This window comes from Galeopterus variegatus, unplaced genomic scaffold (genome assembly GCF_000696425.1).
Source record: "Galeopterus variegatus unplaced genomic scaffold, G_variegatus-3.0.2 Scaffold765, whole genome shotgun sequence".
Taxonomy (NCBI): Eukaryota; Metazoa; Chordata; class Mammalia; order Dermoptera; family Cynocephalidae; genus Galeopterus; species Galeopterus variegatus.
The window spans coordinates 351,570-363,330 of record NW_007726876.1 but is presented as its reverse complement, the minus strand read 5'-3'; positions in this window follow the sequence as shown (position 1 = coordinate 363,330).

Here is an 11,761-nt window from a genome sequence, read left to right as displayed (position 1 = left end):
AAAGAAATATAACCCCAAGCAGTTGACTGACAGATCTGACAGACATGTTTTTTCAAAACTATTTGAAAAACCATTATTTTTGCACACTGAGGGATCCCAAATCTGTTCTCCTATACATCATTCCATTTTCCTCTTTTTGTCCTTTCTTAAACTATATCTCTTCAAAGAATTCTTCTCTCTGACCACCAGGTTAGTAGAGTTATATTTGTTTTCTTTTTCCCTTTTAAGCCTACAGCACCCAGTATTCCCAGGCAGTCTCCCATCCAAGTATTAACTAGGTCTGACACTGTTTCGCTTCCAAAATCAGACAAGATCAGGCATGTTCAGGGTGGTATGGCCATAGACTATGTTTGGTTTTTAATCAAGCACCTTAGTTACAAATAAGAGGCAGACTGTAAAAAGCCCATAGTCTTATACCCCCAAGAGAAAGCAAAAGTGTTCCCTGGTGGCAAACCTCCTTCTCGAGGTCTAAGAGGAAGCAAAGTGTATTGAGGAATCTTTTTTCTCATGAAGACATCTCTGGCATATGAGAACTTCTGAGGCTGTTTGGTAAGGTAGACCAACAAACCTTGATTGGATCTCTTGAGAATGAGAACATTTCCTTCTCACCCCAGAAAGTAATGAGTTACTTCTACCAATACATACTATTATGAAAAATATATTTGAAAATATATTTACTTCAAATAACAATATGTCCAGTTGAATCTAGAGCCAAGGGCACTGGCTTAAATTAAATAAACTGAGCTTTCGGTATTCTTGAGTCATGTAAAAGCTATAGTTTGACTCTGTTCCTGACTTGGTTTCCCTGCACCCTCCTTATATCACAGGATACTATGACAGAGCATGAAAGCTACCCATGACCACGATATTATCTTCATGGAGACGCATCATAGACTTTTTTTTTCCTGGAAAATAATGTTTACAAAAATAGTACATTGTGAAACGTGATCCTTAACCCAAAAAGCTGAGTCTTCTTTCAACTTCAAAGAAATCAAGATTAAAATAAAATTATTCTTATTAATATTGGGAGGACATTATTCATATCTATGGGAGAGTTTTGCTTGTGAAAAAAATACCCGAATTCACTCTAAAGTTTTGTCTCCTTCCATTCCTGTACATTAGAAAATGATTTCTGCCCTTCGTTTTACTTTTCCAAGTTGTTAAAGATTTTGTCTCAGTTTTCAAAGAATGCAGCAAACACTGTACAATAAATCCATGAGAAAATCACTAGAATTTTGACCTGTAATAATTCAAAGCTTCTATTGTCTAGGGCACAAAGACTCCCAACATTCCCAGTATATCATATTGTGCTCTTTTTACATGGACTCCAGTGGTAATGATGCCCACCTGGGATTAGTAGCTTGATGGACTGAAATAATCTTAGCAAACTTGTAATGCTTTGGGCACAACCCTTGCTCTCTTGCCATCTAGCTGGGCCACCGCCGTTGCCACATCTGTTAGATAGCAACCTACGGGCCTTCCTGGCCTTGTTGATATTTCTTTGCCTACTAGCAAATCATTAGTTGGAGTATTTCCTTAGTCATAGACTGGCCGTTTACTGAGATGTTCTCAGTAAGAACCATATTTGAAGATAACAAATACTAATCTAAACAGGAATGTGAAAAAATATATACTTTTTCTTCTTAATGGTCTATGGTAGTTTTTGGCGATTTTCTGATTCTTAGCTGTTTTTAGGAGTGGAGCGCTGATTTTTTTTTTTTTTTTTTTATCTTTCCTATAACATTTGAATGTTTACGGCTTTTAAAAATATTTACATTTTCTAACTAGCCAGCAATACTTAATATCTTATATAGCTCCTAAGATTAAGAAAGTAGGAGAAAGCTAGAGAGATTTGGCAAACAAGTACATAATAATCTGGCAAGGAAATTCTTGAGCAGGAGTTTATGGATTTGAATTTATTGGAACATTTGAAAGCAATTACGATGTTTTTTTTCTCCCCAAAAACTTATTTTTGTCCTTTTTAAAACACACACAGGCATACAACTGAAAGATAATACTACAAGTATAAATGAATCATTAAGCTGATCGGCCAAGAAGTGAACTGCCGTGGTCTTAATAACATATTAGGGCGGAGGTCTGAAATCCAGTCAGACTTATTGTAGGTGTCAAGACCAACAATTTAAAGCTGATTCTATCTTCAATACTCAAATTTAATTACTATTTATTAACCTGAAAGAGAATGTCCTGCATAATGTTAAAAATACCCTCTTCCAAATGTGCAACTAGGCACAGAAATAATATCTATAGGGTTAAACTAGAAATGTATGTTGAACAAATGTAAACAGAATATAGTAGAGGCCACAGTAAGTAGATGAGTCAGAATTTTTCAAAATTTTCATTGTTCAATTGCCCCTAAAACAGACAAACAAAAAAGAATTATTTGAGGTAACTTCACAATGAACTAGAAGAACACTGTTATTAGATCTATGTACCTGTCATATTCCGAATATAAGAGTTCTCAGATTTTACTATGCAACTTAGAAAAGATTAGAGAACACAGTGTGGTATGCATGCAATACATAATTCTTAAAAAAAAAATCTTTTGATTTATTTTTATTTTCTATTTTTATTTTTGGGGTGGCTGGTCGGTATAGGGATCTGAACTCCTGACCTTGATGTTACAATGACTTTTATGATTAGAAAGCCTTACTGATCATTATAGAAAATTTGAAAACTGAAGAAAACACCCATAACAGATAACATGCCGGAAAAACTGCTGTTTTTATTTTGCTGTCTTTTAAAAAATGGCATAGTACTTAGCAGTACTCTGCTTTTCTTCTCCCAACAGTTTACAATGATCGCTTTTCTCAGGTGTTAAAAATAATGTAAGTTTCTCAAATCACAGCTTGTTTTTCTTTCTCTTATAAAATTTTATAAAATGCAAATGCTATAGAGGCTCCCTAGCCACCAACTCCTTTCGGTTGGGCAGAACATCTCTTAAAATTGAAACAAACAAAAAATGGTTTCATTGACAGGTGAGTTAAAACTCTAACAGGCAAAGAGAATCATACAACTGAAACTTTTTTCCTCCTCTGTATTTTAAGATATTTCAGGCCAAATTATCCTGGAATAAAGACTACAAAGGGGTGTTCATGTTGTAATGGAACACCAAATTGACAGGATAATTATTTCTCTTAAAAAGTTTTCAGTCTGGTCATAGTGGTGACCTCTAGGGAAAGAAGAGGACCTGGGAGTCTGGGGAACCCTGGTGGGAGGGAGACTGGCTTTTTTCTGTGTACCTTTTGAAATCAGAATTAGGTTTTAACTTCATAAAAAAATACATATGCAGATCTTTTTTAAGTATGGTAATACATAAATCTGTATAACAATCTTAGGGGACCAAGCTCATTAAGTAAGAAACATATCAGCTCTATTTCCAAGTCCATAAGACACTTAGCACTTCTCCTTTCTCTCACTTTCCACTTCAAAATCAAACCTTTTGGGGGCAGGGAGGGGGACTTGAGGAAGAGGGCACAGTAACTAAAAATAGGACACCTGTTTCCTTTCCTTCATGAGCAACTTCTCAGAAAAGCCTTGACAATGCTCCCAGAGCTAGATGGCCTAACCACATGAAACAGAAGCTCAAGAGATATTTATGAAATGAATCTTTACACTATTTGTGGTTTCTGTTCCCAGTGTTTTCCACTCATTCTCTGGACAAGGCGAATCAGCTACCGGAAGGTGGACTGAGAGTCCCACTTGCTGCAATTCCAAGTGTGAGATACTGTCCTGTGCATGAGGTAAGGGTTTCTTCCGTAGCATCACCTTCCAGGACAGCCTAGGTATCTCACCGGAATGACACGTGGCTGCCTCTGAGCTGTGGATCACTTCCTCATAGGCGGACACGCATGGGATTAATTTAGATATTTTCTGAAGTGCTTATTTAAATCCCTTCTCTGCCTGAGTAAGTAAGGACTTTGCTCATCCTGCTGTTTCCTTGAAATACTTCCACTTTACAGGGATGAGCTACTGCACTGGAGCGAGTTTTCTTCCGGAACACAAAACGGATAGTATGTCTTCACGCAGATGTTAAAACATGCACAGTTTGAGCTTTCCTTCAAAATGATGAGTGATTCTGGTTTTAATTCACAGTATTAAATGTTGCAAGATCTGTAATTTGATATCTAGCATGAGAATCCAACATGGGGCGTCTCTCTTCTTTGTGTCTCCCTATTCTATCTCAGTGTGACTGGGTGTCATCTGCCGTGGAGAATAGCTAGGGACCCACGTTGTGATTAGTCCAAAAAGCCAAGCTGGCAGACTCCTGAAATCGGAGTAGTAACAGAATCAGTCCTGACCTAACACAACAGACACGAGTGACAAAACGTTTGATTGTGCAATTTTCTCGGTAAGATGACCTGAGGCTAGTCCCATGTTTGCTCTCGTCGTTCTAGAAAATGTTTTCAATGCGTTTTGGGTACTTCACACTAAGCACTTTTTGCTTGTTAACTGTTGTGCCTTATTATGAGATTGTATTTTGAGAACATGTGGTGAAAGTTGGGATTTTTTTTTCTCTTCTTTTTTTTTCCCCCTTCTGCTTTAAAAACAAGATAAGCCTGTATGCAAATAGAGTTCACAGTAACCACAGTAACATTCTCAACTTTATTTATTGAATTACAGCGTCTTCTTCCTTCACCCGATTAAGTTCTATTTGCATACCTTTACCATTAGAAACATTTATTCCATTAACGAGTCATTTGAGACATCTGAGTTTATAGCTTTGAAGACGGATTCAACCATGCTAATACTGGAAGAATGGATGTTTTCTGTATTAAAACCGTGGGACTGTTTATGTGCAGAGAGAAACACACAGAGAGTTTTTTGTTTAGTTTTTAATTTTAAAATGTGTTCAAATAAAGATACTATTTGAAATATATTTAGTTGCTATCTCATACACTAAAGAAATATACAGTCTGACATCCTCATCCTATGAAGAAATGAATGGAAGGCTATTCTCCTTTTGTACTAAACAGAAATAGTTTCTTGAAGAAGAGTAATAGGTTTTTATGTTGAATATTTTTAAGTGAAAAAAAGAAAGAGAAAGAGAAAGACAACCTCAATGCTTTTCTCAGAACGAACAGGAAGCATTAGGAGGAAGTATGTGACAGTTTATTTTTCAACAAACACATGTTATCAAGTGAATGGAATTCCTCTGGAAGCTATGAAAATGAAGATTGGTGGATGGCTGTGTTCAGATAGCACGAAAGGCTCCTCAATATTTAGAACCTTTTTCAAAGCTAAGTTACTAATAAAAGCCAATTATTGCACTTTTCCAAAAGGAAACACTGAGTCATTCATGAAATGATCTAAGATTTCGAAACTTGCTTACACCATTTTTTTTCCTCCTCCTTTCCTACCTGTGCCAAAAAAACAGCTTCAGAAAAGCCAACCAGTAACTGGGGCCTAAATTCAGGGAGCCTGCACTGAATTAGCGCGAGACTGGATTCCTGATGCTCCAAAGGGTTGCAATCCCACCAGGATGGCAAGCTCAGAAATGCCTCCCCTGCTCGCCACAGTAGAGGGGCTTGGACCTACCTCTGGAGGGCCTGTGATTAACTAGTTCTGGCACAGTAATTATTTGGCCATACCCCTGGCCTGCATCCAAGTTTCATGTGGAACAACAAATGGGCGTGGGCCTGCAGATAGGCAGGTGTGTGTTCCTAGGAGCCATTACATATTTACAACCAGATCCCTACAGAATTTGGCCAGAGATGGGATGAAGATGAGAATGTGTTTGGCTAGAAAATACCGACTTCTTGATTCATCTATCAGGAGTGCGTGAGCTTAGGCCATTCAACCGTGTCCAAAAGACAGTCAACAAATGTTTATGTCAGGAATAAACTGTGAGTGAGGTGGTTTTAACCTGGGGACAGCTTCATCCTGTCTCTTTCCTGCTGAGGGAGAGTACTTCTGGGTACTTATTTTTAAAACATAATTTTAGGTAAATTCACTAAGAGTTTTTTTTTTTTTTTTAAAAAGATGACCGGTAAGGGGATCTTAACCCTCGACTTGGTGTTGTCAGCACCACGCTCACCCAGTGAGCGAACCGGCCATCCCTATATGGGATCCGAACCCGTGGCCTTGGTGTTATCAGCACCGAACTCTACCGAGTGAGCCACAGGCCGGCCCCAAATTCACTAAGAGTTAAACAATCATGGAAGCCGCTTATTTCATCTTTACAAACAGCTGTAAGTCCATGTAGATAAATAATGTAGACAAGGAAACAACGCTTGATCCAAGTAATCCAGAAAAGCTTGGAATTGTGCCTCCTTAACGTAATACCTTAGGTTTGCACTGCACTGTTAAAAGGATTTTACACATACATTGTCTTAAAATGCCTCTGCAAGATAGACGACAGGGAAGTAGAATGTCACAGGGAAGTAGAATGTCCCATTAGGAAACGGTGTGGCTCAGAGACACCATGACCTTTCTAAGGTCACAAAGTTAGTCCAATGCAAAGCCCAGTCTTAAATCCAGGGCACCTAGCAAAGAGTGCTGGTCTTTTCCTTCCCATCCTGCCCCTTATAAACTGGATCTGAATGTTCCCTTCTGTATACCTGGTCTCTGAGCTCCTATGTCTTTTACTTTTGCATTTAGCCTGTTCTATTAACTCCTAGAATTCCCACAGAATATTCAAGTCTGATTATACTCTCTACCTTGAAGATTCTGGGCCTTTTTCACAACAGGAGATGTGCCAATTTGAGAAGGAAGTGGTCTAGAGTCTGGTATTAGTGTAAAATGGCTTCCTCTTTTTCTCTTTGAATTTATTCTGGTATTATTTTATCCCAGCACCCCCCAAAAATTCCAGATTCTGTACCATATATGTGGGACTTTAAAAAAACCTTTTTAATTCACTAAGATGTTATACATGATCACCAGTGATTTTTAGTTTCCCTTGTGTGTGTTTATTTTTCACAATGATGCAGGGGTTTTTTTTTGTCATTAAGAATTATTTTTAAAATAATATAGTTTATATTATAGTTTTTGTGTAATTCACATGGTTTAATTCACACAATGGGTAGTTGTTACTGACACCAGTAGGAAACATTTTGCAAAGCTTTATGACAAAACATTAGACAGGGTTTAGGTCTCACTAATTTAGAATATGCCTGGTAAGCACTAGTTAAAAATTGATGATCCCAGGAAGTCTTTCTCAAGCAATTTTTGTAAAATACCTAGGAGACCTCGAACATTCTGTTACAGAGTTTTACAGTCTTGGGGAGAAGGGGCGGAGGGTGGTGTTTAGGAGAAATTCTGCTTTATTGTTCAGCTAAAAGTCCCTTGGCTCTGCCCTCCTCTGAGCACTGTGAGCTGGGAGGTGTCAGCTTTTTCTTTCCCTTACTGGCATTTTTACTAGGCATAAGAGTTGTCTCCTGTGAACGATTTCATTTTTGAAATGTGTAAAAGAAAACTTTGTTCTTTAGTAAGTGATTTTCTCCCCCCATTGGTTACAAATCCCTCCCTCGCGTGTAGTTTCCTTATCTCTTATTTGCAGAGCTGCAGCCATTTGGGGGAGGGGGAAGTGGTCAGCAATTCACATCATAATAATGGCAAACATTTTTTGATAGTGGTCACCATGTCCCAAGCATTATTCTAAGAGTTTACATGTATTCGGTCATTCAGTCCTTACCACAACCCTATGGGCTAGAAGTGGTTAGTATCCCCATTTAACAGAGGAGGAAATTGAGGCACAGAAATGTTAATGAACCTGCCCAAGATCATAAAACTAAGCCCCAAGCTGACCCACTATTCTCTGCTGTCTTGAGGTATTCATGCAGCCTGAAAACCTTCAATGAAGTCTCCATGGCTGGGATTAGCTCACTGACCTCTGTCCCAGCGGCAGAATTTTTTTCTAATCTCCCAGGAGTGCAGGTGAAAGTCAGAGAGTCTTTTTATGGAGACTTAGATTGAATAGAGAGTTGGAACCTGTTGAAAAAGAGAAAGTGTGTGACATTGATCTGAGCCAACAGTTTATTTTCATCCATTAATATTTCCTTTAAATCTACGAGCCAAATCAGTCGTTGCAACATAAACACACAGTGGTTATCTAGCCAGGTCAGGCCAGCTGGAAAATACGCCATATGTTTAAGAGTAAATGCTAGATGCTTTTGAATGAATAGATTTATTTCAATCCATTTTCAATGCTTATAAAAATTGTCAAGTGTTAAAACTTGGAGGATTTTATTCACTAGCTGAAGGACTCATAGTTATTTACTGTCTTAAAAGACAGCAATGAACAACAAACTAGAAAAAAACAAAAAAACACAACAAAGCAGACAATAAATTGGAATCTAGCTATAATGCTTGGGAGAATATATATTTTGCTTAATTATATTTTCTAGTTACTCAGATATCTAGAAATAAAAGCTTTGTTTCATCTTTTACATATTTTAAGTATATATTAAAACTCATATTTATATGTACATACAAATATTTCTTGTACTTTTTAATATGCAAGAAGTGTTTTTCAATCTTTAAACGTGGATAATATGGAAAATATGTCATCTTTTATGAAACAAGGTTAGATATCAATCAACTAAACCACAAGAAAAAAAATATCATTTTCATGAAGAATGCACAGTTCTTTAATGCTCTCATTTTGAATCTGAATAATCATTCATGATGAAATAGAAAGTACAATTAAGTAGTTTTATCCACACAGACTTTATAACATTCCCTGGAAACTTCTTTTTCTTGGACCAAGTCCCTAATATCATTGCTGTTCTTATGATTTATTTCTTCCTCCTTCTAAAGAGGAAGTTAAAAAAAAAAGGTTCAGTTTTTATACATACACAGATATTTTTAATGCATCACAAACTATATGAAATATTGTAGTGTGGTTTTAACAATAGAAAGAAAAACTATCTCTGGGACACATTCGAAGTTTGCAGAACTTATGCTGGTCATTAAAACTTTTTATTGTTGTTAACACTGGTGAACACAGGCAAATGCTTCTGACAACTATAATTTAACGAAGCTTTCCATTCTGTGTATGATGAAAAGACCTGAAGGCTCTCATTTTCGAGTGAACTCAGTGTAAATCCCACAGAGAAAGTTTAAATGATTTTAGTGTATGAAAGAGTTCAGTGAACTTTTAAATGTGTATTGAGCATAATAGATTTATACTGATAAAGCCAAACACCGAGAAGCAAAAGGTTATGCCAATACCCCTCCACAGAGAAAGAGCTTCCTCCCCACCACACACAGGATGTTTCCCATGCACACTAAAGGAAAACATAGTAAGTAAATGCAGCCAAATGAATCACCTATGTAAAGTCCATAGGTTTCTTACATCTTTGGCATTACAAACCTCAGATTCAAATAGACATAGAAAGAAGTTTATGCAGTGATTAAACTAACCTGAAAAAATTATGTCAGTGTGTAATACATGAAAATCTGGCTGGCCAGTTAGTTCAGCTGGTTAGAGCATGGTGCTGATAACACCAGGGTCCAGGGTTTGATCCAGCTGTCCCCCTATCACCAATCCCCCCCAAAAGAAAATCTTATCTTATGCACATGGACAACCATTCAACAGCACATATCTATTGCAGACCTACTCTGGCAGGCAATGTTTTAGGGGGTAAAGGTGAATTGATACCCACGAGGTTCTTGAAAATATGGCTGTTTTCCTACAGCCATAAGTGACAAATTGGAGCCTTGCAAAGTATGGCCAGTCACATTTCTCATTTGTTGAAAATTTATTTATTTTTTTCCCTGAACCCCTGAAAATTTATTGAGCACCTACTATGTGCCAGCACCTATGTTGGTGCAGAGATGCAGAATAGAACAAAGAAAACATGGCCTAACTGGGGTCAGCATTTTAATCAAGCAAACAGACATTCGATGGCTAATTCCCGTGGTTCTTGACCATTTGTAGGCATTAGAGTGATCAAAAGCTTGATTAAAAAAGCACATTGGGAGGAAAAAAAAGCAAAAAGTAAACAGCACACTGGTTATAATCCCAAGGTCAAGAATTTGAATCGGTGGTTCTTGACTATTTGTAGGCATTAGAGTGATCAAAAGCTTGATTAAAAAAGCACATTGGGGGGAAAAAAAAGCAAAAAGTAAACAGCACACTGGTTATAATCCCAAGGTCAAGAATTTGAATCCCCAAAGTGGCTGACAAAAGCAAAATAAAAAACAAAAGAAAAACCCAAAAAAAAGCACATTGGTGGGGCCTTCCTTGGGAGACAAGGTCTGTCACACTCTGTCACCCCAGGGGATGCTGATGCAGTTGCTTTGGGATCACACTTTGTGGAAGGTATTTAACTCTGATTGGAATACATGCTCAGTAGAAAACTTACACAGCACTGGAGGGTCAGATTTTGAGACAATGCCCAGGGCCCATGATACTCTTAAGGGCCTATGAAAATGTTTTTATTTTAATTTCTTTTAAAGCCAGAAGGAAAAGAATGAATATAATATTATTTATATATGTGATATATAATACATAATAATGAATCCAGCCAGGATTATATTTCTCTTTATACGAACACAGTCAAAAAAAGAATTAACTAAATAAAATTAAAAAATAAAATCAAGGGCTGGCCAATTAGCTCAATTAGAGTGCAGTGCTGACAACACCGAGGTGCAGGGTTTGATCCCAGTACCAGCCAGTCACCAAAGGAAAAAAAAAAAAATACACACACACACACAGTCATACAATGTAATTTTTGATATTCTTTTATAGAGAAAGGGGCTCACAAAGGCAAAAATATTTTGGGCCCACAGAGTCATGATTCAGCTCTGGGTACTATGGAAATATAGAAAAGGTCCTTGGAGGTTGTGGGAGTTTGAAAAATCTGGAGTTTCCAGGTAGGGGAAATAATTGAGCTGAGACCTGAAGGAAGAATAGAAATCAACTATGCTAAAGGCAGAGTTAGGGGGAAACAGGCAGGGAGAAGTTAGAGAAAGAAAGAGCTTTCTAAGCAGATAGAACAGGATATGCAAAGGCCCTGGGGTAGGAAGGAGCTTGAAAATCTTAAGAACTGAAAGAAGACAATGAAGTTAGAGAAATTCCAGCAAGGGGAAAAAGAATGGCATGAGCTCAGACAGAAGCCAGTCAGTGCTGAGCTTACAGACTACGTAGAAAAATATGGGCCTGTTTCTTTTTTCTCCTTTGCTTGATTCCTAGTTTGTTTCCAAGGGAAAATAAACTTTTCAGATGTACTGATTTTGTCTTAAGGATTTGCAAAGTGTGTATGAGTATCTACTTTTTAGTTATCTTTTTAATGCTAATAACCATCTAAGTTTTGGTTTGTTAGGGTTTGGGGACACCTCTGAAAAAAGAAGAAAACATTCAGTGTTTCTGCATATAGAAAGAACCAACTTCTTTGTCTTCCAGAAGTTTTCCTGGTGTCTTTGATACTGAGATGTGATAGCTAGGCAGGATGATCGCATTGTCATCACCGATACTATAATTTGGATGGTTCTCAAAATCTTTATGTCTGATTGTAAAAATATTCATGAAGATTTTAGTTTCAAAATACTTACTCTTGATCCTTACAGATCAAAAGTAAAGTGTTTGGTAACTGGGAGGTGGAGGGAAAATTAAAACCGAATACCACAGTTTTCATTTATCACTCGCATTTGCAGCATGAGCCACATGAAACTGACTGCCATACCACGTCACACAAGGCCTCCTGTAACCATGATTTTAGGGAGGGCTGAGGACTATGACAAGCAGAGGAAACATGAAGTCACTTGAAGGGGAAGTCTGATGTGTGGAAATACAGGTCTA